Source organism: Lemur catta, chromosome 12 (genome assembly GCF_020740605.2).
Source record: "Lemur catta isolate mLemCat1 chromosome 12, mLemCat1.pri, whole genome shotgun sequence".
Lineage (NCBI taxonomy): Eukaryota > Metazoa > Chordata > Mammalia > Primates > Lemuridae > Lemur > Lemur catta.
In genome coordinates, this window is record NC_059139.1 from 38,368,025 (window position 1) to 38,392,509 (window position 24,485).

The 24,485-nt window shown below is 37.3% G+C and overlaps 1 protein-coding gene across 1 annotated transcript in view; it reads left to right on the forward strand.

The window, feature by feature from the left end:
* ZSWIM6 (zinc finger SWIM-type containing 6) overlaps positions 1-24,485 on the forward strand; it is a 180,193-nt gene that overhangs the window by 1,390 nt on the left and 154,318 nt on the right. The window lies entirely within an intron of this gene.

Consider the following 24,485-nt stretch of genomic DNA (forward strand, 5'->3'; position numbering starts at 1 on the left):
GCGCTGGAGGGAGGTGGTGGCAGGCTGGACCCCTTCTCCGGAGGGACCTCGCCCTGAGGACGGCCCCTAATCAAAGGGCGCGAGCCCGAGAAGGAGCCGCTCGCGGTTCCCTTTTCTGTGGGTCCGGCTCCAGACGCCCCTGGGAGGCCGCGGGGAGCCCCGGGTGCCCTGCCGCCTGAGTTTTGTTTGCGCGGGGTGGGCAGGTCGCGGCGCTCCGGGCGAGCGCGGTGAGCGGTTACCGATGTGCCGCTCGCAGCCCGGGCTGCAGGAGCGCGAGGCGCAGGGGCCGGCGGCCGCTCCCGTGTTCCCCGGCGCAGCCGCCCGGCCGGCACGACCCAGCACTTTGTTCTCGTTTTCGGGTTTATTTGTGCCCCTTTCGGTTTTCTGTCATCCTCCGAAAAGGGGAAACCAAACAAAAGAGTCTCTTTATTTCTTTTCAGGGCTTGTAAAGTAGAAGATATTTGACAAAGGCGAGAGAGACGGACTTGTGATTTAAAGCTGAACAACCCTCCTTTCTTTGACAGACCATGAGAGTTTTCTAAAATAGCTTAGTTTAAAAGCGTCCCCTGTCCCCCCCCCCCCCATTTTTTTTTTTTCTGTCCAGATATCTTTTTCAGCCATAGCGATGGGGATGTTTCAGCCAGACTGGAAAGAACAATGCTATAGTGAAACTCCCCATGTTTTTCTCCTGGTTGCAAATAGTATATTTTCTAATCCCCTCCCATATTATAATCTACTTGAAATTGTAGTGTGGTGAACCTGGTACCAAATGAATGGGGATCGATTTGGAAGCATCTCTGTCTCTTTGATTTTTAACTTAATCTTTTATCTCTTTCTGTAGTCAGTTCCTTTTATCCTTCTCTTCTTTGGGAGTGGGGTGAGGGTCTGGATAGGAGCCCCAAGAGAGAATTAAGATTTGTTTTAATCCTGTCTGGTTAATTTGAATTCTAATGCAATCTGCAAACGTGATTTTCTGCATGGTCATTTATTTGCAAAGGCAGCCCCCAGTGTTGCCTTTTCTATATTGGGCACCCTTTCCTTCTGTCTAGAGGGGGTTTAGCTTTTGAGGCTATCCGTCTATCCTTTTTTCCCCCTTAAAAATCTAATTAACATTCTTTCAAGTTATACCTTTTTTTGTGTGTTTTGTTTCCTGCCGGGTTGAAACGGATTGAAGCACATCTATGGTTTCTCAGTATAACAAACTAGAGTCTACGAATTTTTTGGCTTGGCTGGCAGTGTGGAGGGTTTTTTTTCCCCCCCTTCCCCTGTGCTTGACTCTGCTTGCAAGCAATGAGGAATGACAGGAGAGCACATAGGGAGGGTTTCTTGGCTGATTGCATTTAAGCCAGGAATTCACTGTGAAAATAAAGCCAAGGGGCGATAAATAAAAGATGCAATCTTCTCTAGGAGACAGACACACAGCGTGGGCTTTGCCTGCTTTCATCAGTGGAAGAGGCCTGGGTGAGTAGTTGTAAAAGAAAACAGTAACTTTTTGAATAGTTCCCTAAAGGGGAAGGAGGCCACTGAATGAAATTGGCAGTGGTTGATGTGAAGTGGTGTGATGCTTCTGGTGTAGTTTGAAGAGTTTACCACCAGTTTGGAAACACATACATGCTAAACAAGTGCTATACAAATTGTGGAAAATATTCTTTTTTCCCCTTCTGAGTTCTGCCACTTGCCTTAACTTCCGAGTTATATTATTTGTTATGCCAGTGAGCTCAGAGATGGAAGGTTGTTAAATGCCTGGTAGCTGGTACTGTGAGAATAGAAAACTTGTGATCAAGGGGCTTTTTGTCCCCTTTATGGGGAACAGAGAGAGTGGCTAGAATAACCACCTGATTTAGCTTTAAGTGGTGGATTGAATTGGTATACTAACTCACTAACTCACAAGGCTTACTTTATAATTCTGATTTGAGGTAGAACTTTTTTTTTTTGCTTCAGAGCCTGAAATGGAAAAGAACAGAATATTGTGTTGATAGCACCATAAAGCAATTTTCTGGTATTGCAAAATTACAAGTTTGTTTATACAGGAAGTATTTATTGACTTTTGTAGAGATGACTTAATTATAGCTACAACAGGGAAAATCTAGTTTTTGGACTTTTTATGTACATTTATGCTGTTGAGGATTATCTAAGGATTGAGGGACATAGAGTTGGGGCTTGCCAGAAATTAAACCTACTTGGTAGTTACTATTTTTCAGCTCCTAGATTTTTAAGAAGAAATTTAAAGAAAAAAATTAAATCTTTGGTATAGTAGATGTAAGTGGTATTTAATTGGTGTAGAGATACACATCAGTTGATTATAGGAAAATTTTAGAGAAAGTGTAGTTAGCTTATTTTTGTTCAGTAATTGATATTGGAAGGGAGCTGTCTCTGAAGGTGCTAATATATAAGTATTAATAGTATTGACATCATTTAACTAATAATTTAGAAGTTACATAAAAAAAATTTTCTAAATTTTTGGCCTGGGAAAGAGCTTCCCTAATATGACCTGAAACTCAAACTACAGGGGAATAGACAGATAAATTTAATTGGAAAATCTACAAATTTCTGGCCAGGTGCAGTGGCTCACGCCTGTAATCCTAGTACTTTGGGAGGCCAAGCTGGGAAGATCGCTTGAGGCCAGGAGTTTGAGACCAGCCTAAGGAACTCTATCTCCACAAAAAATAAAAAAAAAAAATTAGCCGGGGTGGTGGTGCACGCCTGTAAATCCCCTCTATTCAGGAGAGTGAGACAGGAGGATCATTTGAGCTCTAGAGTTCAAGGTTGCAGTGAGCTGTTATACCACCACTGCACTCAAGCCCTATAGCCTCCTGGGCAACGGAGTGAGACCTTGTCTCAAGAAAAAAAAATCTGTAGGGGTAAAAACACTATAAACCAAGTTACACAGCTAACTAGGACAAATACTTACAGCACCTTTGACCAAAAGCTGGTAGAAAATCCTAAAAATAGATAAGAAAAGAGATGAATAACCCAATAGGAAAATGGGCAACACATTTCAGAAACAAAGAAATGCAGGTGGTTAATAAACATGTTCATCTTCACTCATATAAAGAGAAGCAAGTAAAGATGAGAGGCCGTTTATGCAATCACATTGGTGAAAACTAAAAGGATAATAGAATTGTTTGCGGAGGTAGGAGAAAAGGATGTTGCCTACGCTGTTGCTTGGCACAATTTTTTTTGTCATTTCTAGGAATGTATTCTATAGATAATATTGATATTAGTACATAAAGATGTTTTCTGTAGCGATACTCATTGCAGTATGGTTTGCAAGACTGAAAGCTAGAATCAGCCTAAATTTCTATCAGAAGCGAATTGGTTAAGAAGTACTCAATGGAATACTATGCAGCCATGAAAAATGAATTAGATTTTATATATACTGACCAGAATACTTTATTTAAAAACAAGTAAAAAACTTCATGTAGTATGCCATGATTTGTATTTAAAACAAAGAAAAGATAGGGTTGTATGTAGATGCATAAAAATGTTTGTAATACTACAAAAACAACCATTGACTAGTGGGTATCTTTGGAGAAGGGAAGTCAAGTGAATGGTCAAGGTTTTTTGGGAGAAATTTTACTTTTTACCTTATGCCTATTTTATGGTGGATTTTTCTTAACATTTTATACCTGTCTTATGGTTGGATTGTTTTTAAAACTAGAAGCATATATTTTTGTATTAAACTTAAAAAAATTATCCTTGAGTTTTTAATTTATGTTTTTTGTTGTGTTTGCACGTATGTGTTTGTGTGCGCTTGAGTGAGTGTGCAGGCATGTCCTTTCTGAAGGAAGGAGATAAGTTTGAAAAGGAGTTGTCTTTCTCTTTTTTTGCTATTTTTGGGAGAAAAGAATATTGCTTAGAATTCCGTTAACACTTTGGTAAATACATTCTTACACTCTTTTCAGATTCATAACTTAAAATTTTGTGTTTTTTAGGGGTTGGCAAGGCAGTAAAAGGGGATCATTATTAGAATTAAGATGAATACAAATTTCAGTCAGATAATTTATTATTCTTTGAGTATTTTGATTTTACAGTCCAGAGATTACTCTATAAAGATGTGATTCTAAATACACTTTCAGAATTGGATTCCTGTTTATTGATGGTGCATTGATTTCATTGAATGCATTTTCAAGGTTAAAATAATATAGAAAAATGGTGTATAAAATTTTACACTTTTTCTGCCTCTTGATTGATGAAAATACACAAAAGAAGTTTTGAAACCAGTCATATGTGTATTTTTTTATTCTTTTGTGTGAGTTGAGATGTTTGATTTGTTTATAATTAATTTTTGAAAGTATGTGAGTATCTCAGATGTCCTCTGAGCAAAGTTAAATTTTCAGTTTTAGGTGAGGAGTACTTGGAATTTGTTGTTACTTGGTTCTTTGATCATTGGTAATGATCCAGTGAGGAAATTTTAAGTGTTCAGGAGACAAAATATTTTTTTGTAGTCCAAAGATTATAACAACAATGGAAGGTGGAATTGCTGATTTAGATTAAGCAAACATTTCTACTCTTTCTTTAGTCTTTAATTTCTTGCTACACAGTTGTATTATGAGTACACCCTTGGATTAAAAGGCCATCTCTATTATTTTTTTCCCACTTTGCATTGAATTTCATTCATTTTGCAGATGTGACATTTTGTAAACCTGTGGATGCCTGTGGAGTGTGTCCTTTATAGAAGAATTATTGCAATTGATGAATAATTCAAGTAATTATTATTTTTTACTTTAATTTTTTTTTTAGAGATAGGGTGTTGCTCTGTTGCCCAGGCTGGAGTGCAGTGGTACGATTATACCTCACTGCAGCCTTGAACTCCTGGGCTCAGATGATCCTCCCATTGACCTCCCGAGTAGCTGGGACTACAGGTATGCACCACTATGCCTGGCTAATTTTTTTTTTTTGTAGGAATTGGATCTTGCTATGTTGCCCAGGCTGGTTTGGAACTCCTGGTCTCAAGTGATCCTCCCTCTTTGGCCTCCCAAAGTCCTGGGATTATCGGTGTGAGCCACTGTGCCTGGCTCAAGTCATTATTGGTCTTAAGTACTTCCTTGTCCTTGCTGATTTTTAAGATGTTTATCCTCAGCCTCTTTTCACAATGGGTAATCAGTTGCTATCTCAATTCTAACTCTAAATGTTTCATAGGGAAATATGAAGGCCAGTATCTCTCTTCTGCTCACACTCACATTAAGGGTTTAATTAAGAATGTGTAATTTTAGCTAATAACATGTTCAGTGAACAGTATGGCAGTGGAGGAATGACATGCTTTCTTTTAAGAGAGCTGTCCCTTTAAAAAATCGCAAGATTGGGTCTGTACTACTTCCACATGCTTACGTGCTTTATATTTTTGTGTTAGACTGTAAATTTTCTTGAGTGAGGCAAAAGGAATTCGGTGCCTTCATTTTAAGAAGCATATGTGTACATATGATAAACTCATTTAATGTTAAAAGTTTTTGTAGGGGCAATCATTAAACTCAAATTGCTGTTGACTTAAACTATTATATTTAAGAGCACAAACATCCTAGAAATGAAAGCAGATTATTGGTAAGTATTTTTTAAAAGACGATAAAACTACAGGAAGCCCACAAAACCATTTTTAGTTCCTTTAGATTATCATGGTGTAATTTAAAAATGGTGCTTTTTCACAACAAAAAGTCTAATTAAATTTTCTTAGTATATTAATTTTTTGACATGTAAATGTTTGGAGATTGCTATAAATTTGAAAACATGAACTGTTACCTGCTTTTTTAAATGCATCTCCTTCTGAGACATCTATATTAAATGATAATTTGGGGGGAAAAAAGTTAGGTAGTTTTGTCTCATGAAAAAGTCTTTTGTTTTTAAGTCCCTGCCCAGATTCTCAAAAATAAAATGTGTTCGTTAAATTTATATTTGTTTAAAAACCTGGGTGTCTTCAGTTTTTGTTTTCAATGCTGTGTTCCCCTAAGAATATGCTTTTATACGTGGTTTTCAGTTCTTTAAAAATACGATGCTTCTTTAAATTTTTTCAACTAGAAAAGGTAGCTAAAGCAACCTTTAGAGAGAATGCAGTGCAGAATTGCTTATCATTTTGAACTTTCAGTTTATTGAAAGATTGACTTTCAGCTGACAGTTAAGTAAACTGTTGCTAAGGGTATGCTAAATGTTTTATATCTGTAGAATTCTTAAGTGATAACTAGTTTTGTGTCAGCTTATTTATATAAATATAATATGTTTATAAGTGAGCAGAAAAAGAGAAAATTAAACCAGGTATAATCTGAATATCATTACCCAAAGCATATTCCAGTGACCTCTGTGTACAGATGCACTGTTCCGTTTCTTCTTAAAATATGCTGAAAGATGAGAAGCTGTTTTTGTAAATAACTCTTGCATTATAGATGTTACATACCTGTAGAGCTACAGAGGTTTTAGAGATGAAAAGATAACATTAATTCCAGCTTTTCCCATTTTGCTGATGAGAAAATGGAGGCCTAAACACGTTGCGTAAATTGTCTAGAGTGGCAAAGCTAAGTGTTGAATCTATTTTTCCAGTGTTTAGGCTGTCTCTTAGTTTCCTGGGAATGTTTGGTAGTCTAAGAAATCAGAACAAGCATATTCTTGAATGTAAATTAGACTGTTGGAGAGGTTATTTGGCTAACATTTTATTGAATGTTATGAAAGTATTTCTAGATAGCATTTTAGTTTCAGGCTAAATTCTAATGGCTTCAGTTCAGCAATGATACTAGCATAGCAAATACTTGCTAGTGTAAAACATTTGTAGGTATTTGGAAATTGCAGTAATGTTATGAGATTAAAGTTCAGGAAAAATTAGTTATGATTGCTAACCGTACAAAACTGTATTACAGCTGTGTGACTATACAGGAGGTCCTGAATAGTGTTGTTTCATTATAATGTTGATGAGAAAAAAAATTGATTCCTGGTCGGGGCCCCTGTCTGTGTGGAGTAGTTTGCATGTTCTCGCCGTGTCCATATGGGTTTTCTCTGGGCACTCTGGTTTCCTCCCACATCCCAAAGATGTGCCTGGTAGATGAATTGGAGTGTCTGCGTTGTCTCAGTCTGAGTGAGTGGGGGTTGTGTGTGCGCCTTGTGATAGGCTGGCATTCTGACCAGGGTTGGTGCCCGCCTTGTGCCCTGGGCTACCGGGATAGGCTCTGGCCACCCACGGCCTTGAGCTGGAATAATTGGGTGAATAATTATCTTACTTGTTTTTATTAATCTTTCTTAAGTGTATGTATAGCTCACATTTTTTTTGGTGTTTAATATTAGAAGTGTTTTGGGTCTTTATTTAGAAGTTTGGTCATGTTTTTGTGACCAGAAATAGGCTATAGGAACTTAACTCCTATTTATATCAATGAGCCTATAGTAAAATTGGTTTCATTATATGTTTCTAAGTGAGTATTTACCGTACGTGATTGTACACATACACTCATGTGATAAAGAATTTACTGAAAGTTTGAAGTGCTTATGCAGAACAACAAAAATTTGCTCAGAATTTAGTGTGTATGTGAAAACTTGTCCAGTATTATCTGTATTTGACCTGTTTTTGTATGTAATTCACTGTTTTTTGTTAATGTGCCTCTTCCCTTTCGGCTGGTAGTATTTGCATAACCTTTTGGGATATACCTATACATGTACACACTTCTTTCATGTAATTGATGTGGCCTCCAAACTGTACTACCCTTTCTAACCTTTAAAGATGCTTTTGTATGATTTGGGGCAGTTCTTCACTAAACCAGCTGGATATAATTTATGGTGAGACTCTTAGTACTACTACAGTGTTTAATAATAATAATATTAATAAAAAGAGCTAGCATTTTCATAGCACTTAACCATGTGCCATATACTGCTCTCTCTAATCACTTTATATTTTTTGACAATAGTCCTAGGAGGGGGTAAGCACAATTCTTATTTTACAGGTGAGGAAACTGAAACACAGGAGAAAAAGTACAAATAACTTTTGCCCAAGGTCACACTGGCTGGTAAATAATAGCCAGACTCAGCTTCTTTGGCTGGTGCTCTTATTCTCTAAGCAATACTGCCCCTGATATGTTATCATTATCTATTCAGGAAAGTTTATCTTTAGGTTTATAGAGTTACTTTCACGTTGGCATAAATTTTAAATTGTAATCATAGCTTTAATTTTTAAATGTGTATTTTAAAATTTTACTTTAAAAACACTATATTTTAAAAATGTCTTTTATGAATGAATTTCAACTTTGAAGGATGATTGTGTTGGGTGATTTTGATCATCTACCACAAGATGTTATGTTTTGAAAGAGAAATAACTTGTAGGTTAGATCTAATCATATATATGCAGCAAAGGTATGTTCTTGAAGCATATTTAAGAAATTATATATGTCATGTTAAGGCCCTTTTTAAATGTTACAATTAAAAATTGTATTATTATTTCTTGTTGCTGGTGATGAGATTTGACATTCTTTGAAAGAGATAATTTTATCTGTGCAGTTGCTGAACCCTGGTGTTAATTAGAAGGATGCAGTAGAACCTGTCGTACATTTAAACTGTTTCTAACCAAATAAGCTGATCATATAAAGCTCATTTAGTGAATTAATGTGCTTAAAATTCAGGTGACTAGCTACCTTATTTCACTGTTTACTTAAAACATTTTTTCATTGTTAATTGGTGTCAAATCTCTAATGTTGGAAGATATTATATAGAAAATGTGTGTAAGAAGATAGCATGTAGAATGAGTCCACAGAAGCAAGTTTTAAATTCTCTTATTTAATTACATCAATATAATTTTGAATTTTGTATGTGCTAAGTTGTGTCTGTTAAATGTTTGCTGGCAGTGATCAGCGTTTTTATGAATGAAGTATTGTATAGGTATTCTATAATTTAGGTGTAAAGGGGGTATCTGGAGCCTTTTCTAGTGTTGCCGTTGGTCTTTCTTGGTAAAGGCCTGCAGAGGATGAAGGCAGCACTGTATTTGGTCATGTTGAAACTTTATTCCTGCTACTGCCTCTTTCTAGTAACTCATTTCTATGAAGAAGGTGGTCAGGATTTTTATAAATACTTGTCACAAAATAAGATCCTAAACCTCAAATACCAGAAATTTATAATCTCATGGTTGTATGTGAGCAAACTTTTTAATATGTTAGTCCTATTCCTTTAGGACTTGGTTTTTTAGTGTTCTTCAAGTTTCCTCAGCACTTAGGATTTTGTATTCTTGATGCCATCTCACAGCTCTCCCTACTTCTTCCAAATATAACTTGTGTAATTTTTGTCTGCTAGACCTTCAGCTAACCTGGCCAGTCTTTTCAAGATTGTGGTTTATACTTTCTCTAGACAGTCGTAAAGCTGAGGACTGAAATGACCAGTGGTTGCTTTGTATAGAGTTAAGGGAGACTTGGGGACAGGAGTTGGGGAAGGCTCTGAACCAGTCTACCTCAGAGCTCCAGTTTCTTTCTGTCTTCCTTTCCTTTCTTCCTTCCTTCCCTCACTGCCTTTCCTCTCTTCCTCTTGCCTTTCCTCTCTTCCTCTCTCCTTTCCTTTCTTTTGGGGATGGGGTAGGGGAAGTGAGGAGTACGAGGGTGTGGTAGAAAAGAAGATAAATTTGAAGAGGTAAGAAATACCTCCCAAGAGTATATTCCATTTCCTTCATTCCTTGCAGTTGTCTCCACCTTCCTCTGACCCCCCTTGATTTAGGGAAATAAAGCTGAGGTCAGAAGGCCCTATGTGTTCCAGCTGCTGCTTAGCTGCTATTTTTAGCCTGCCCTACATCAGGCTGGCACCAGGCCATGATGGCACAGGGCCAGTATGTTGTGGGACTGCTGGCAGATGTCAAAAACTTAACTTTTCAGTTATCAAACTGAACTAAGTTTCAGGCATATTCTGTGCTATCGTACTTTTTTAGCTATACTTTTTTGAAATAGGATGTACATGTCTCTTAGAAAAGATTGATCGTTAATAGTAGTCATAATAAATGGTAACTCTAGAAACATGTAGTTTATTTCAGATAGGAGAAAGATTTAAGAATTGCCCTATCAGGTCAGACATATGTCCATCTCAATACTTTTAGTTTTGTCGTGGCACCAAGAGGTGTGAAATTCGCCTGATTTATTTACTATGCCTCAGGCATCTTTCAAATTGCCATTGCTGTTGAAGTTGGTGGAGTCTGAATTGGTTTATATAATTATAGGCGCCATCAGATGTTTTAAAAAACACATACTGGTTTTTCTACAGTTGTCAGTGTTCTCTTTGCTAACACATTTATGTGTGTTTAGATTTGGTTAATGTTCTAGTAATACGTTTTTAAAACCTTAATTATTGTAGGGAACAGCTAGATTTTGGTTGAAATACCAGTATCTGAGTCTGATTCTGCACGCTCTAGAGCCAATATTATGTAGACTGTATTTGCACATTGAGTTTTAAACTTTTGGATGCGTGTGTGAATTTAAGAACTTACTTGATTATTTGTAGCCCTCAAAATGAAAAATATATTCATTCTTGAATAATTTTGGAAATAAGTAAAAATGTCACAGCATGAATTTGTGTCTTTGGAAGGGATTTTGGTAAGAGAAGTAATATTTACATTGTTTCTATAATGGTGTATAGGAAAGCTGAGAGTATGTTAGGGGATGATTTATAGTGTACTGTGGATTACATTGAATACGAATAGAAACAGTGGTGATTATTCACTTATTCAGTGAGTAGTGTTATCATGCTGGAGTCCCCAAGCCCTTGGGGGCTGCAGACCAGCACTGGTCTATGGCCTGCTAGGAACCAGCCACACAGCAGGAGGTGAGAAGTGGTGAGCAAGCAAAGCTTCTTCTGTATTTACAGCCGCTCCCCATTGCTTGCATCACTGCATAAGCTCTGCCTCCTGTCAGATCAGCGGCATTAAATTCTCACAGGAATGCAAATCCTACTGATCTAGGTTGTGTGCTCCTTATGAGAATGTAATGCCTGATGATCTGAGGCAGAGCTGAGGCAGTGATGCTAGCGCTGGGGAGTGGCTGCAAAAACAGATTATCATTAGCAGAGAGGTTTGACTGCATAATAAATGTAATGTGCTTGAATCATCCCAAAACCACCACCCCCCTGGTCCGTGGAAAAATTGCCTTCCCTGAAACTGGTCCCTGGTGCCAAAAAGGATGGGGATGGCAGGTGTAATGTACTTAGATCTGTTGGATGGCAGGATGACATTTAGCTAGCGCATTGGTCTGTGACCCTTCTTAAGGTAGCACAGAATAATAGGCCAAAATAACTAGGAATGGAATCAAATTGATTTCTTCTTCACTTTGTCTTTAAGGTAGTTATTGGATGAAATCTGTTCGATTCACTTTTGTGAAAATAAGAAAGCTTAAGTTGAGAGATTTAGTGAAAGGCAAATTGCTGGTCTAATAGCCTACGGAAAGCAGTGTTTTAGAGTATATTTACATTTTTACATCTTAAAACATTTTAGATAAGAGCAAGTTGGGCAGTTTGCTAATGTTGATCCAATAGTATTTCATTTTTTTTACTTAGGGTGAAAACAAAAATTTTATTAGGCAATATAACTAGAATATCTCAAGGATAGATTATCAAGTACATTCAACTATGCCACAGTATAGTAAGTATACCATATGGTGTCTTTCTGTAGTTGGAGGTTATGATAGATATTTCAGAAGTGGCTTGGAGATAGATTTGTCATTTGATCTAAGTATCTCTATGGATATGTGTATATGTATAATTTAATATGATCCATAGAACATTGTAATCTACTGGATGGTAGTAGGTTAAGTGACTATCTTATGGACCTTTAATGTAATTTATATTTTATTTAGTTGAGTTATATATGTGATGTCAACTCTAGCTTAATAAGCTTGATTAAAACCAAAGCCCAGTAAGTAGTTAGACTAGTGCTGTTATAAGCAAAATGCTCAAATAACATTCCTTATTGGAACTTGTCAGAGCAGTTTCTTTGTAGTTTTTGTGGATCTGTCTTACTAACTTATTAAAAAGCTTTAAGCTGTTCATAAATAGCAGGAAATTTCAAAGGCCTGGACAATATGGCATTTTGCTTTCAATAAGGACTGGTGTAGTGGGGAAAAAAACTTTAGTCATTTTAACAATTTGTAGCAAAATATTTTTATTTTAAAATAGATGGATTTTTAAAAAGAATTCTTGTTTCTACTTTAGATCTTAGCCAAAAGGCCAAGAAGCAATAAAAAGATTCTTGTTTCTATAGATTTGATTCATTCAAGATTTTTCACTGTTTATTTTTATTAAAATTTTTATGTTCATAGTTTCAAATAATTTTAGATGTGTTAGAAAACAATTAGTGATATAAGAGCTAGTGACTATGAGTTTATTCAAAATACAGTTAGGACTGAATTTATTTTAGTAGCTCATAACTTAGCAGTGGCTTGTTTTTTGATTTTGATAAATCATGAAACTTTGTTCTTTAGCTTTTCAATGAAGTTTATTTTTTGACACATAAGAATGTTTGTATTTTTTTAAACAATGTGTGTGTGCACATGTGTGTGTGTCCACCTGCGTGTGTGTGTGTGTGTGTGTGTGTGTGTTGGAGTCTTGGTGGTGGTGGGTTAAGCTAAGAAAAGCACAAGAAATTTAAGTAGCCATGTTCAAATACAGAGAAATCTCCCCTCCGACCTTACTTCAGGAATTTAGGAGACATTACAATTCAGAATGTAATCTGTAAAAGTTCAGTGTATGACAGTTTATCTTTGGTAGTTTTAGGGATGTATTGACAATCATGTTTCTAAATGGCTAGTTTTAAAAATTTACTTCTTGAGTTGCTGTTTTCCACGGTTGTCCTTTACAATTGTGGAATAATTAATTTTCTCCTCCTTTTTGATTTGCCTTTTCTTAGAATTGAGCTTCGAACCTGACTCTTTCAGGAAGGCTTATTTATTAAATCTAGAAGATTCTATGTCTTAGATTCATACTGTTTTTCAAAAATCATTAATAGTAGTCCAGATCCATTTAGATAATCTGGTTTTATTGTTAGATTGAGGGGCAGTAGCTTTCCCTCCACTGAAAGCAGGTAGACCTTCTGAAATTCTTTATGGGATTGTTGTAGAGACTGACTGTGGCCTGATTCATGGTTATTTCCAAACTTGAGTATACAACTGTGGAATGTAAAAATCGGAGGAAATAAGGGACTGTTTCTTCCAGGAAATCAGAATATCAGAACATATCCTTTTTAGAATTGCAGATTTCTAAGCATCTTTGATAGAGGGAGCATCAGTTAGCTAATCAAATTGACTCAAAATATGGAGTGTTAACAAATAAATGTAAAAATAATTCTGCCATGCACAGTAACAGAGTCATCATTTTGAGTTTCCCATTGTTTAGCAGATATTGCTAGTGTTTTTTGGGGGAGAGGGTGAGAAGTACAGAGCATTTAAATATAAAGTTCCTTTTTGGAGAGAAAGATGAATTTGCTAGTTGGGAAAAAATACTGGCAAATTTTAAATTCAGAACAGCCTATATTAATCGTGCTAGTACATTGTATGCATAGTAGACATTGAAATACCACATGAATGAATGATAGTCTTAGATGATAGCCCAGTCTTGTGAATGTCTGTATGAAATTCTCTTAGTTGGAAAAAAGTTCCAATTTTTAACTTTTGTTCGATTTTCTGAATCTGAATTGCTGTGACTTAGTCTTTTAAGAAGGTGAATAGGAATAAGACCACTGGATGACTAGCTTGGTTTTAGGCTTTATCATCAGTATATTTCTATACTGTATAAGGTTTCTTTCTTTTTCTCATTTGAGGGGACTTTTTCTTTGAGTTTGTTAACTTGTTAGCAATAACATCAGCCCAAAAGCTATTATGAAAGCAGTTTATTTATTAGATGATTTCTGAAATAATTTGGGTATTCCTGTGTAAAACAGTACTTTTGGTTACTCAGGAAAATAACTTTGAATTATAAATGCCTTTGTGGGATTAAGAGATTGCTTTTTCCTTCTATTTGATATTTCACTTTTTAAACAAATTGGTAAAACTAAATTTAGTTTGTTAAAACTTTTCCTCCCAGATGACTTGTAAAAGCACATGTAACTTTGAAACGTCCCACCAGATCTTAAACATTATGAAAAGACATTGGCTAGTTAATAGGAATAGTTTATTAAACTGGTTTACAAAATGCTGATGAGTTTCCCTTGAGGTAGAGTTTGCTTGAGTTTTAGTTTTCCATAAAATGGAGTATATTCAAGCAGTATTTTTAACAATAATTTAACAATGGAGGTGTATTCCCAATGCTTGGCTCCTGAAAGAGATGGGTTATCCAGATACTGGGTGACCACTGGTTCCTCTGTGCCCGGTCCGTCTTGGTTGAGTGCCTCTTTGCCTAGACAGTCCCCTCTTTCACTCTTACAAGTGTTCCAGTTTGGATGATAAAGTCTGTAGTTACCCTAGTCATATATCTTGTTTCCTAGAAGGCGGCAAGAAATAAATCTGTTTAAAATTATGCTGTGTGTGTGCTTGTGTGTGTAGGGAGAGAGGAAGAGAGGCAGGAGGAGTTTGGGACTGAAAGGAGACTTTTGCTTTATCTCTGATCTTTATGAGTGGGCTCCCCTCTGTCTCTTTCAAATATGAAATACATGATTTCTGTTTGGGTTCTTATTCAGACCAAAAAGAAGCAGTTACGAGATTCTCAGTCTCCATGGGTTTGATATATTCTGCCTGCTCCCCACCCCCTTTTGGCAATTTAAAGATATGTAAATTTTCATATTCTCATCTGAAGTTGTATTGTTTTAGCCTATGTTTGTACTAATAATACAATTCTGTTTGCACATTTTCTTAGATTGATGTTCACAAGTACTGCTCATTTTAGGTACTTGCAGTTAGCCACTTATGTGAATGTATCCCACATGGTCATGAGCTTGGAGAAAGTGCCTGAGTCATCAGGAGAGTAGAGTCCTCTTTGCTGGGTCTTACCTTAGTACTTGTTTGTCCCTAGATAGGTTACATACTGGCTCTGAACTTAGAGTCCCTATAAAATGGGAATCATTATACCTTTACCTCTATCATGAGGCTGCTAAGAGGCCCACATGGGAATACATGAAAGTATTTGAATTCTAAATAGTTATACAAAAGGGAAGTATGTTATTGTTACGCAGTGTTCCAGTTTTACCTGATTTCTTCCATTTATTACTATTTTCTTCTGGTTTTTTGTATTTTCCAAAAATGCTGCAATCATCATACATTGATTTTGTAATTAGAGAAGGGAAACATTGTTTTAAAAAAATCTGTCTCATTACCATTAAAACAACTAATTTCACTCTCCACAGATTTATTTTTGTTAATAGTTTATTATGATTATAATTGTTGCCTGATCTAGCGTAACTAAACAGAGTGTATATTACTCAGCAAGGTGTGCCATGCCTTATGTCTTAATGTCTCCCTTATTTTTGACCCCAATGATGGATAAATTTTTTCTTCACTTGGAATTCTACAGTTCTCCTGAAAATGGAAAGGGAGATGGCTAAAATCAATTCTATGGTATTCATGAATAGAATGGACAGTTTGTGGATTAACCTAGTCTCTTGGAGTTTAGTTTCTAGACTTACCTGAATTTGTACCATGGCAAATGGAGGATGGAAGAAGACATAAAACTTTCAGTTTCAGATTTATGTTTCTGAATTCCTTAAATCATATGATTGTACTAAGATCTATATTACCTTGTTTTAGAGACTTGCATCAGTAAATGAAAAGAGTTGAATAACTTTTTCTCCCTGATTTAAAGATTTAAAAATAAAGTATTCAGAAAAATGGTTTCAAGTAAAATTTTTAAGAGCTTACCTATGAACTGAAATCTTCTTTGTATATTTTTTCAATTCTTTTTTTGGGTGTTTTCATAAGTCCTTACCTTGGAAAGCTGTGGTGGTATGACCTGAACAACCTATTCCACATTTTTTTCTAGCTATCCAAAGTTTAATTTCCTTGGTGAAGTTTAGACTGGATTAGCTACAACATCATGCAGTTTCCCTTTTTCTGACCTGTTAATGGCCTTTCTGCACTTCTAATTTGTACTATAGAGCTATTTAAAAAAATCTTATATGCTCTCTGTGTGTACACACATCTGTGTGTAAGAATGGACTTCATGTATGCATAAGAGTGTTGATCAGTTTGTAAACTTTAGACAGGCAGGTATCAGCTCTTAGAATCTATATTGCAGCCAGGATGGTGTTGTCTGTACCTGCCCTGTGCAGAACCTTCAGTGGCTTCCCTTTGCTCAGAGAACCAAAGTCATTCATGAGTGTAGGAGGCCCAGCATGGTCGGGCCCTAACCCTCATCTGCCTCCTGCAGTGTTCTCCCTTGCCCTGCAGCCGCGTGTAAGCTGGCTGGCCACCTGCCTTTGCCCATGGTTCTTTTTTCTGCCTGGAATGCTCTTCTATGCCTGGTTCGTTCCCTAATTGTCATCTTGGCTCAGAGAAATACCCTAGGATAAAATTCTCTCCTTTGTAACCCTACTTATAGTTTCCTGTGTGATTTTTTTTTTTAAATTGTGTTCCCCATTAGACTGTAAGCTCCAGGAGGGCAGAAACTGTAGTATATACGTGTGTATATATGTACATATACGTGTGTTTGTATCCGTGACTCCCAGTACAACCATTTGCATATAGTTGTCAATAAAAGTTTGTTGAATAAATGGATGAAGGAATTGGTGTTTTACTTTGGGAATATTTTCATGCTCTACAGTAGGAGGCATTGCCTGTATTAAGTGGTTCCATGTATCTCCTACCCTACATCTATTGCACAAAGAATTTGCCAGTTTGAAAAATACAGCCCTGTTTTGTGTTTGTGGCCACCTTGGGCCACTCCCAGATTCCCCAAAGGTACATTTGCATTCACCTCTGTAGTTAGATGGACTTTTCTTAGAAGAGTTTGAGAAACTCTGTGCTATTTTGTTTACAGTAAGTACCTTATCAAGGTCATTTCTCTTGGAATGTGGGTTTATGTGACATGGACTGAGAAATTCAGTTTGGCATATATTACTGGGAAAAACCAGCCCTATGTTTGCAGCCAAAGGGTGCAAGAGGATGACAGGTGTGTAGTTAGAGCAGGAGAATCTCTTGCCCACATGCGTAGGTCAGTTCTCTTTCCTCTTTTCCGAAAAGTCAGTTCTCTGGGTTGAGCAGCTATGTGGTCATGGTGGGCACAGCACTGGGTTTGGACAGAGCTCATGTGCAGGGTCACTGTGGGCCATAGCAAGGCTGTGTGGAACATTTTTTTCCTGTTAGGTATTCTGTGTATTCATGTCTCTGCTTGAGCTTTTCTTTTTCAGTCTTTTTTTTTTTTGTCATTTTAGTCTTTTCTTCCTCAAGTTAATCAAACTGAATAGTAGCAGGTTAGAATGATGCATGTAAAAAATTTCTGTCAAGTGTTTCTCACATAAACGTATTTCTATCCCATTAAAGTGGTCTTGGAAAAACAAAGTTTTTTCTGTATCTTGTTTGGGTTGAGGATTGAGGTCAGCTCTAATTTGAAACTTGTATTCATTTACCATTTTATAGAGTTACAGCTCATAGTATCTACCACATTTTGAATACCAGTTCTGTGCCTCTAGTCCTGGTAACAACTTTGAGAAGGACTTCTCCCCATTCCATGGCTGAGGAAACAGACATGAGATGCTAAGGCACTCGTCCAGGAACACCCAGCCAATCTGTGGTAGACCTTGTCACCCAGGCCTCCCACCTCTCAAGTGGGATCTTTTCATTATACCACCGGCTTTAACAAGCGTTGCTAGAGGCAACTTGTCTTCTCGCAGGTGCATGAGGGAAACCATTCAGAGAACTCCTTGGTCTGTGACACCACTCAGCTTCAGCTCCCTGACCTTTGAACAGTGTTCCCCTGCTTCTGCATGTGCTGTTTTATTTTATTCTCCTTGATAGTAGAAATGGATAGATGACTCATCCGCGATGTAGTACTATCCTGCTTTTTGGAGCTGATAATACACTCAATTGAAGATGACTTTTTTCTTTGCTGGACTTAAAAAAAATAGTTTCAATTACAGCATTTAGTGACATTAATAGTTTGGCTTGGAACAATTACTATTAATCTCTTTCATTGATTGCTTGATTTTTGTGGAAGACTTGGGGGCAGTGTATGTAGGAAGATACTGCAAAGAGAAGTTTAGTTTAGTAGAAGCAGTGTGAGGCAGTGGAAGTGCACAGCTCTGTTACTGCAAGACAGAGCTTTGAGTGCTCATGGATTGTGTTAGCAGCCTGATTGATGGAGAGATTCAGCAGATTGCTAAAGTGCTGTGGACATTGTCTTTCTACCAAATTGTAGCCTGAAGACCTGTCTAACTCTTAACAGCAAGCCTTCAAATTTTCTTTCCCACATTGATTTTTAGGAAACTTTTGTTTGCAGGTGAGGAAATACTAGCTGTGTCTTTCCAGGCAATATCCCAGGTCTTTTGGATTCTTTTGTGCCTTGTGACCACATTCCTGCTGCCACCATACCCCTCCTCAAATGAGTGAACTACTTGTAAGTTCAACTTGTATTCCGAAGCTGGGTCTGTCTGCAGCATTTGCGGCTTTCTATGTAGACTGCTCACAAGTTAAAAGCTTAGGAAGTCTATATAACTTGTCATAATTTTAGTACTTTAACTTATTAAGGTATATGTTTTCATTGTCTGATTTATAAAAGTACCATATAAAAATCCACCTATGCTATACAAATTGCTGAAATACTGAGTAAGCTCTACATTTTATGACCAAATTATGGGATGAGTAATTACTCTCCCGAGTGAATGGTTCAAAATGAAATAACTGTATGGCAAAGGTGTGATGTGACACCAGATGTATTTAAGCCCCAAAGGTATGTAATTATCTCACTACTCTTGCACATACACACAGGTACATTTATGCTTATGGCAAGAGTTTTATGTGCAAAAGAAAATTCACTTTCTGATAAGTGAACGAACAGTCCATTATTTTTGAAGGGCTTAAAGGTTGTTTGGTATTAGAAGTACCATTTTAAGCCCCCTGTATTTCTTTAGGGCCTAATTTAAATTCATACTTCACTGGATTCTAGAGTAAGCCAGTATCATACTCTGGATTTCAAATATTAAGGACAGTTTAGGGAGTTTCTTAGAGCAACATGCTTATGATTTATATAAATAGTTTGTCTCTTTATTCAGTAACTTGTTATATACCACATTCTTAGACTCTATTTTGATCATCACTTGTGTTAATTCAGGTAATACATGCTGTACTTTGGTTTTCTACTGAAAGTAAAAACTCTTTTGGAATTGACTTAGATTTTTAATTTTATAGCTAGTCTGGTCTCATTTTACAGATTGTGAAGAATCACAGGTAGTACCTCAAGTTGATTTGTCCTTTCTACTTTTAAATCAGTATTAAAATAATTTAATCCCATTAAAATGTGACTGATATTTGTTTATCACAATTTTATGAGCCCCATTAAGTGAGTTAACTGTGTTGCTATTGAATTATGTAAAGTGATCAGATTATATCAGTTTCCCCTGTCAAAGCACCAGATACTTCAGCTTGCAGATTTAGGTTTGTATTTATGATTAGGTCCTAGTTCACAATCCCAGAAGAGGAGGATCCCTTAGTCTAGGGACCAGTGGAGGTCTATAGTGGCTACTAAGTTTTCCCTTGGGCTAGAGAAAGTCAAGTTGAGATACCTGGCTTTGGGACTCAAGTAAAATGGCAGTGATGATAGCTTACTTGTTTACAGTGGGGTTCCCTTGAGAGGCTTTTATTTTTTTAATACAATATTAGGTGGCAGAAGCCAAAATATTAACTTAGTTTTGTAGCTTAGTCTGAGAACAGTACAAATATTTAAAGCTTTAAATTCTTTAAACAACATAATTCACAATTTGTGAAAAAAGCATAGTAAAATGCTACCACTATGCTAGGTATTAATACATTCATTAAAGAGACTGGCAAATTTCTATTCATATGTAGTTTTGCTGTTTGATGTGGTAGCCACACGTAACTTTTGAGCATTTGAAGTGTGGCAGGCCAGAATTGAGATGTGCTGGAAGTGTAACACGTACACCAGATTCTGCTGTTGCTAAGGCTGACTTCGAACTCCTGGGCTCAAGCAATCCTCCTGCCTCAGTCTCTTGAGTAGCTGAGACTGCAGGTGCACACCACCAAGCCTGGCTTGATTTTAACTTTTTGGCAACATAAATCTGAGCGCACAAGACACTGTTTTTTAATTGCCCTTCAAATTATTTGAGACTGTTTTTCTTTGTAAATGTGTAAGGTAGAAGACTTTGAAGGTTTGAGACTTCGTTAGCTGTTATTTCCAATAATTTAAGAGTTTAAATTCATTTTATTTTCATAAAAGTTCAGTGGATTTTATTTCTAGTTAAAATGTACAGTGAATGCTAAAATTATATTTACCTTTAAAACTCAGTCCTTAAAACATAATTGGCTTCTATAGTAATATAAGGAATGTGTCTTAAAGGTTTGATTTTTTTTTGTTGTTGTTGGTATGGAGACTGAAGAGTAGGGTTTTCTTGAGTTTCCAAATTTTTTTTGGCTTTACCATCCAGTAAAAAAAAAGTAGGGGAAACAGACCAATATACCAACATAAGATGGCCATTCTTTGTTTTATCTTTCATAGTATTTTTCAAAATATGGTCTCTGGTTCATTAGCATCTTCACCACCTGTGAATTTGTTAGGAACACACATTCTTGGGCTCCACCACAGATACCTTGACTGGGATGCTCTGGAGATGGGGACAAGCCCTCCAGGTGATTCTGATGCACGTAGCCTAAGATACTGGTCCACTTCCACCCAGGAAAGAGAAACCACTCATTAAGTTTTTAAGACAGGAATTCAGTGCTGGGGTTGGTTATGCAGGTGATGGAGGAGCTTAGACAGCAAGATAGAATTGTAAGGCAACCTAAAGATTAACAGCAGAAGGAAGATAATACATCCACTAGGGGTAGGGTTATGGGAGTTTAGGAGCCGGGGTTTGTATGAGGAGATTGGGACCTCCTGGTAGGGGGGGTAAGTGGAAGCTGGAGCCATGGAAGAATTGCAGCCATTGTTGGGAACATTGCCTGAAGTAGAAAAGTAGGAGGAGAAAATCCTGGCTCCTTCCTTCTTCCCACTTGCCACTTTTCCACCAGTACCTCTCATAGGCTGAACCCAGAGATAAGCCAGCAGATCTAAGAGCCCGAGACATGGTGTCTGGCAGTGAGCAGCTCTCCTGAGATAAAGAGCTCTCGAAGAGTAGATCTGTGGACAAACAGGCCCAGAACTGGCTCATCTAGTAATTGCACTTTAGGACAAAACAATATTTGTAATATAATTAAAAAATTTAAAAGGCATGTTAATACTATAAAATAATCTTAAGAGTAGAAGACAGTCTTCTTAATGGTATAAATTTAGCTTTATGGAAACTAAACTGTCCTTTTGTCGTTTCACTGTTGGCCAGGGAAATATTTTCAGGGACAAACATCTGTGAATTTGGGAAGCATTACCTTCTATATTTGAAAGACTATTTCCTATGTACTACGGGACTGATTTTAACCCTTCTCTTAGTTGAGCAGTTACCAAGCTGTCTTTGGTTGTTAGCGCCATCTTGTGACAGATATGGGAAACTTGCCGCCTCAATTCCTGACAACTTTTCTGGAACTATCCTGATGTTTTTTTTTTTACATCCCTCCTTTCATTCGTTGCTTAAACCAAGTTCTACCATTTTTTTTTTTTTTTGAGACAGAGTGTCACTTTGTTGCCCTGGCTAGAGTGAGTGCCGTGGCATCAGCCTAGCTCACAGCAATCTCAAACTCCTGGGCTCAAGTGATCCTACTGCCTCAGCCTCCTGAGTAGCTGGGACTACAGGCATGCACCACCATGCCTGGCTAATTTTTTTTTCTATATATATTTTAGATATATTTCTTTCTATTCAGATAATTTCTTTCTATTTTTAGTAGAGACGGGGTCTCACTGTTGCTCAGGCTGGTCTTGAACTCCTGACCTTGAGCGATCCACCGGCCTTGGCCTCCCAGAGTGCTAGGATTACAGGTGTGAGCCGCCGCGACTGGCCCTACCATTTTATAAAACCTCTTTGCTGCCAGTATTTCCTTCCCCACCTTTAATTTTCCAGTGTTCTCTTTTTTCCCTTTTTTATTGTTTCAGTTGTAATTATACTATGGCTGATAGAAGGGTAATTATAATGATAAACACGTAACAAGGACAATGGAGCTTGTAGATTTTTAAAGTTAGAAATACTGTCTTTAACCTTTTAAGGCCTTGAAAAGGGTCCTGAAGATCCCCTTAAAATCTCTCCGAAAAATCATACATTTCCCTCATTCTTTTAAATTAGTCTTTTTTTCCTGACACAAGTATTTAACTGCTATTATTTGAAACAATCTTGTTTTAAACTATAAGAAGCAGAAACCTAAGAAGCCTACCACAATTTTCCCTCTTGAGGGGGGACTGTGTTCTGAATTCTAATTGACTGTCTTATAATCCAATTATGTGTTTAATGGTCCCAAATAAAATCTAATATTTATGAATGCAAATGAGTCTGGAATAGATATTCTTACATTTAAAAGATTTGTGCTTTCATTTATTAACTTTCTTGTATTCACATTCCAAAAATTAAGAAAAAAATTGGAGATAGGTGAGGAACTGGTATAGATTTTATTTTACTTGTAAGTTTTTACAAGTGTAAGGGAATGCTGCCAGTAAAAACTTGGAAGTGGAGAAGGAATTCTATTTCTTGAGCTCTGATGAAGAGGGCTGTTGTTTTGTGTGTAAGGTGCTGAGACAGATGTTACGGAGCAGTGGTCCCCAATCTTTTTGGCACCAGGGACCATTTTCATGGAAGACAATTTTTCCACGGACTGGGGAGGTGGGGAGGTTTTGGGATGATTCAAGCACATTACATTTATTGTGCACTTTATTTCTATTATTGTTACATTGTTATACATAATGAAATAATTATACAACTCACCATAGGTTGGGGACCCCTGCTATAGAACAGTGCTTTCCAGTCTTTTACTTCATAGCACATGGAGAATAATAATTTGTGTACTCTGGAGTAGGAGGTGATTTCTAACTGTGGATAAGCTGCTAGCAGGCAGGTGGATAGACACCACTGGCCTTGGGGGCCGACAGCCTCACCTGGCTGGCTCAAGAGCTGAGGTGTCAGTATCTTGCAACTTTCATCTCTCATGTTGGGAAGTTCTGCTGTATGGAGGACATTTATGGGGTAATGAATACATACGGTGGCAAATTAGAATGGTAATTTGGTGAAATGCTAGGAGAGACTAGGAGAGGTTAGATTTCTGAAGTGGTTGGAGTGTAAGATTTGAGGATGCAAATAGGAAGCAGTATAGTGAGAGCTATTGTTAAGAAAGTAGGGAGGGATTAACTTCAGGAAAGTCTTTATGTGGACAAATGGGCTCATGACCTTGGGCACCACTGGTAGTTTTTACTCGGGGAATGGTATTATCAGACCCCTCACCCCCAGTAAATTCTCCTGGGGCATTCTAGAAGGAACTGGATAGAGCCTGCAAGCAGAGAGATCCTGGGGCGGGGAAGGCGTTAATCCAGGCTAGTTAAGAGATAATAAAGGCTTACACCTGGTGAATGGAGACAGGTGGACTCGCTGAAGAGGAAACCCACAGATTTTCTCATTGATGTGAAGAACAGTAACTCAGATTTGGAGCCTGGGTAAAGGAAAGGGCGAGGAGACCGTTTTCAGAGTTAGAGTCTGTAGGGGACAAGGGGCTTGATTTTGGACATGTGTTTTTGAAGATGCTTGCAGATCAACAATTGTTAATATTTATAAAGTGCTTTCTAGGGACCAGGCAATGATCTAAAGTCCTTTTTAAACTCACTTTATTCTCAAAACAACTATAAGAAGTAGGTGTTCTCAGTTAGTATCCGGTCAGGAAAATGAAAAATAACAACAAAAAACACTAGTTGTTTTGAGCAGAGAAGGATTTGATGCAGGGAATTGTTTATAGTGGTGTTGAAAGGGCTGGAGAAACAAAAAGAAAAAGGTGCGTGTTGGCACAGTAAAGTTGGAGCAGAAAGGCAAAAGGTAGAGTATGTGTGGGTGTAGGTGAATGTTGAAGGAACAAAAGGGAAAAAGGGATATTACCAAATAGTAGCTGTTCTATAAACTGCATGCTCTACAGGTTTGCTGGAGATCTTCATTGGTTCTGCTGCTTTGAAACCACCACCGACGATACTGGAGCCTGCAGTTCTTTTGCTGCTGTTGGAGGTATCACTAGAAACAGGAAACAAAATAGACATTTTCTGTCTTTTGCCTTGCAGTCTCCTGCCAGTATTTCCCATGGGCAGAACCCATCTGGAAGCCTGTTTGGAAAATACAGGTTATAGACTTCCAGCCCTTTTGTAATACAGAGAAGAGATGAGAACCAACAGAAAAATAACTGGAATAAAGGGTACTATTTTTAAGCTTTCTTTACAGATATGGAAACTAAGGCACAGAGAAGGTAAGTAATTCTTCTGAGGTCACGTAGTACTACTTGGCAGAGTTGGGGTAT